The sequence below is a fragment of the Eschscholzia californica genome, unplaced genomic scaffold (assembly GCF_041429995.1).
Source record: "Eschscholzia californica isolate CP2 unplaced genomic scaffold, dmEscCali1.0.p SCAF_213, whole genome shotgun sequence".
Taxonomy (NCBI): domain Eukaryota; kingdom Viridiplantae; phylum Streptophyta; class Magnoliopsida; order Ranunculales; family Papaveraceae; genus Eschscholzia; species Eschscholzia californica.
The window spans coordinates 25,001-30,000 of NW_028238325.1; the positions used below are offsets into that span (position 1 = coordinate 25,001).

Here is a 5,000-nt window from a genome sequence, read left to right on the forward strand (position 1 = left end):
GAGACTGGATCGCACGACCCCATCAAAAGATTGAACTATCAACAAATAAAAAAAGCATTTTATGGTCAATTATGAACATAAAAATGAACAGATCAAATGAAATATAGAAGAAATTCCCAGATAAATATAGAAAATCTATAGACCTTTTTTTCTTTATTTTATCTATTTTTTCATTCATAGAAGGTCTCTTGTGTCACAGCAAATCCAACGAAGACATCATTTTCATAAAGTAAAAAACCAAACTTATGGGACGTGGATAAATAGATCTATTTATCCACGATCCAATTATATTTGTTCAATGCCCTATTGTCAATATGAACGTTGAAAAAAAAAAAAAAAAAATAAGAAATTAAATTGAAATAAAAAAATAAGGAAGGAGTAGGAAAAATCTCGGGTTTATTTAATATAACTAAAGGTAAATAAGCAAACTTGACTCCTTGTTTCTTGGTGGAATCCCAACAAAAACCATCCGATTGAGAATAATCCCATAATTTTTTGGATCCTATTATTTTATTTCATCTATTGACTCAATCCTTTTTCTATCCGTCTCATATCACGAAAAGGTATTTTTATCGTTATTTCTAGAATATCGGATTATAATTATATGAGAGCGATACATATAGTAAATAGGTATAAATAGAGCAAGAAAAAGAGTGAATAATGAAAAAAAAAAAAATTCAACAAAGTTAGCATATGGGCGACCCCCTCTTTCTTTTTCTTTTTTCATTAATTTTAGTTCGTTTGATTAACGCGAAGTTCTTTAAATACCTCTGCCCTCTTTGAAATATCATAAACGGTTCCTGTGGGTTGAGCACCTTTTTCAAGGAAATATAGAATAGCGGGAACATTTGAATAAGTTTGATTCTTTATCGGATCGTAAAAACCCACTTTACGAAGATCTCTTCCTTCTCTTCGGGATCGAACATCAATTGCAACGATTCGATAGATGGCTCATTGGGATAGATGTAGATGAACAATGCCCCCCCTAGAAACGTATAGGAGGTTTTCTCCTCGTACGGCTCGAGAAAGAATGATTCGAATTTGTGTATATAATGTCAAATAGATCAATAAAATCCTCAAATTCATTAAACTATGATTTCATTCGTTTTTTTTTCTTCCTTCCCGAAAAAGAAAAAAATCATTCGTACTCATAACTCAAGTTCTATAATTATCAAAGAGCTCAAAGGAAAATCCTTAGGCCTAGGAATTTTCTTTATTGAGCTGTCTCTAACCCCCTTTCTTGGTCTCATTTAGAATCCATTTTTTATTCCTCATTCTGACCCAATTATTGTAGTAAGACAATTGAAAATGGTGTTTTCTTGTTCCGGGATCTTTTATCTTTGCTTTGAATCATTGGGTTTAGACATTACTTCGGTGATCTTTAATCGTTTCAAAATGGCAGCAACATACCTTTTGTGATTTCTTTCTAGCGAAGAATCATATGAACGATTGATTCCCGTGCGATACACTTTTGTTTTGATCGAAATAGTTTTCTCAATTCCAAGAAAATTTCCTTTGTTTATTTGAAACTTTTGTTCGAATTGGGTCCTTTCTATTTCTAATTCGAAGATATATTTACGAAGTTGTTCCAACTTATTAATTGACACTAACCCTAGATCCTTGCCCTTGAGAAATGAATCAATACTTTCTGCTCGAGCTCCATCATGTACTATTTACAACCCAACAAAATAGGGGTTGTTCTAGTGGAACAGAACAAACTATGTCGAGCCAAGAGCACCTTCATTTCTATATAAAATGGTGGGTGTAAGAATCCACAGCCGATCATGTCCTTCAAGTCGCACGTTGCTTTCTACCACATCGTTTTAAACGAAGTTTTACCATAACATTCCTCTAGTTTGGAACCGGTATGGAATTGATTCAATATGGAATCATGAATAGTCATTGGCTCAATTGGTACATAGTAATCTACACTTTATACTTTGTTTTTCTATATAGAAAGGTAATTATTTATCTGGAGAAGTCTCAGCAAGGATTCACTTTAATTAACCGCCTATTTTATTGTATGAATGAAAAAATTCATTTATCAAAGAACACGAATAAACAAGTTCTTCTTTAATCTGCATCTTCAACAGATTGTTCAAGACGATCAATTAAAGAAAACAAAAGAAGGGTCTTTAATTAGATTCCCAATCCCGCAACAAAATGAATAAATTAATATAATATTAAGTATTAACCAAATAAACTAGTCCAATGAACTGGAAAGGCCGTAAGTTAATCGATAGAATAAATTAATCAACCTCACACTTCTTCGAGTACCAAGGGCTCATAAAGAATCATTAAAAGGGTTTAATTTAACCAATTTCCTACTTCGATATCATTATTATTTTTTATTATTTTTTGAATAAAGTTTTCCAGTAAAGATCAAATTGGATTTCGAAATCAATCAAAAGGTTATCACAATCATATCATAACGAGTCGATAAAAATGTTTATCAGATATCTCATTGATTAAAGTAAAGAGAGCAAAATTTGATCATCATAAAAGAAATATATGTTTCTTTTTCAATTGAATCATCAATGATTCAAACTAGAACTAGATAGATAAATTGAGAAACAAATCCAATTGATTTCTTTTTTTTGTAGGGAGGGGTGAGATAGAGATAGAAAATACTCGTGTAAGGTAAGGTTTAGGGCGTTAGTTTTTAATCTGATTGAGAAAATAAAAATCGGAAGAATACGATCTTTCCATATTCATCAGATAAACCGAACAATTGTCACTGGAGGGAGTCGCGGGATCACAGATCTTTTTCATCAAAATCGAAATGTCACTGACATAGAACAATAACAATGTATACAATACATATACTATCGGCATTGGTTAATTTTCTATATATTTTTGTTTTTGACTTCAAGGTCAAGAATCTTTTCATTGATTTACAATTAATCATTAGAACCAGCTACTAAATACAAAAATTAGGTTCAAAGAAAATACACCTGTTACATATTGAACTTTTTTTGTTAATGAGATCCGGCAGACAGACAAAGATAAACGAGTCCAGATCAATCCGTTGTTGCTATTTTTTTTTAGGCCAACCCAGTCTTAGAAGCCTTCTTACTCTTAATCCCAGTCCTGGAATTGAAATTCCATCAGTACCAAAAACTCCCTCTTATTTAGAATGTTTAGAATTCCGGATCCATAGAGAATTAGTAATTGGACTACCCTATTTACTTTAGATATAGGGAATATCTAAGATTTTCTTTTGCATTTCCATAAAAAATGCGTCATTGATAATTTCAGTAGATATAGGCCATAAAGTTTTTCTAAGTAATTATGAATATGAGCGAGACGGGTAGACGCTGAACGGCTCATCCTATTTTTGATTTTGAATTCAACCATTAATATTAATCTATTTCTCAGCCTAGTCGGCTCACAAATGGATTTAGTTCCATCTGCATGTCATTTACGCTGGATTGGTTTGTGAGAAAAAAGGAAAGATATGATTCAGAAAAGAATCAATAGAAATCAGAAACAAGGATCACATTATATTCATATTCAACATTACATTCTTAAACTAAAGAGACGATTGTTAAAGAGAAAAATCTTTATTCTGATAGAATCGGACTGCTCTGGGACGGAAGGATTCGAACCTCCGAGTCGCGGGACCAAAACCCGTTGCCTTACCACTTGGCCACGCCCCATTTATATTTCTATTTGACACTAATAAACACTAATATCGGTATTGTTTATTCGTCAATTCCCACCCAAATATCTATGGAATAGGTTAGATTGTTGCTAGGATTTGACCCGTGTAGTTGTAGAATTCAACTGAATTTATTGATCATTACATATAATTCAATTAAGATATTGTATGAAAGTATGACTCCTTCTATTCTCGTTTGAGAACTGAAGGATTTTTGATTGGGTAAGTAAAAGAAAAAGAAGAATTTTGGTCTACCTTACTTTCTTCATTTTTTCCCTTCTATCAATAACTCAATCAAAATGCAATTATCTCCAAGAAGGAAATGTTTGTTATGCTGAATATCTTTAGTTTGATCTGTATCTGTCTTAATTCTGCCCTTCATTCGAGTAGTTTTTTCTTCGCCAAATTGCCTGAGGCTTACGCTTTTTTCAATCCAATCGTAGATGTTATGCCGGTCATACCTGTGCTCTTTCTTCTCTTAGCCCTTGTTTGGCAAGCTGCTGTAAGTTTTCGATGAGATCTTTACTACTGTCCTAAAAACATTCATGATTTTTTCGATAAAAAAAGACTCTAACAATTGATAAGATCAGCTAAGTTTTACATTATCAACCCTTGATTCAAACATTTAAATTCTTGGATAGTCATGATGAATCTGGATCACCTCATTTCCTCATTCTGATCTTCTACTTCCATTTAACAAGGACCCTATTAAATTTAGGGTCCCCCATAATCAAAATATCGAATTAGGTCATGAAAGATAATTTTGGTAACGAAAGAATCTTATTACATTACAAATAAATTTCTGAAAATTCCTTTCTTTTCTAGAAACCACTTCATTTCTTGGTGTCAAAATAGGATATGTGGTATAAAAATGGATAATCTATTCCCTTTTTTCCAAAAATGATCTTGGAGATTTTGTAATGCTTACTCTCAAACTCTTCGTTTACACAGTAGTGATATTCTTTGTTTCTCTCTTCATCTTCGGATTCCTATCTAATGATCCAGGACGTAATCCTGGACGTGAGGAATAAAAAAATAAAGCTTTTTCGTTTTCCTTGCTTGTTGATTTCTTCATTTTCTTATGATTCTTTTGATTCCAGACATTTAACTATGATAAAATCAGAGAAAATGAAAGGGTCTCAGTATTTTTTTGAATTCGAAAGAAAAATAGAAAGTCATCAGAGGAAACGGAAAGAGAGGGATTCGAACCCTCGGTACAAATAACTCGTACAACGGATTAGCAATCCGCCGCTTTAGTCCACTCAGCCATCTCTCCCAATTAAAAAAAGTATTTCTTTATTCTTTCTTTATTTTTATAGATAGAAAGAAATTGGATTAG

General features: G+C 32.4%; 1 non-coding gene across 1 annotated transcript; it reads right to left on the minus strand.

Moving 5' to 3' along the window:
* Positions 1–4,849: 4,849 nt before the first annotated feature.
* On the minus strand, positions 4,850–4,937 carry TRNAS-GCU (transfer RNA serine (anticodon GCU)). The gene has a single exon. It is a non-coding gene; the product is annotated as a tRNA-Ser (tRNA).
* Positions 4,938–5,000: the final 63 nt, after the last annotated feature.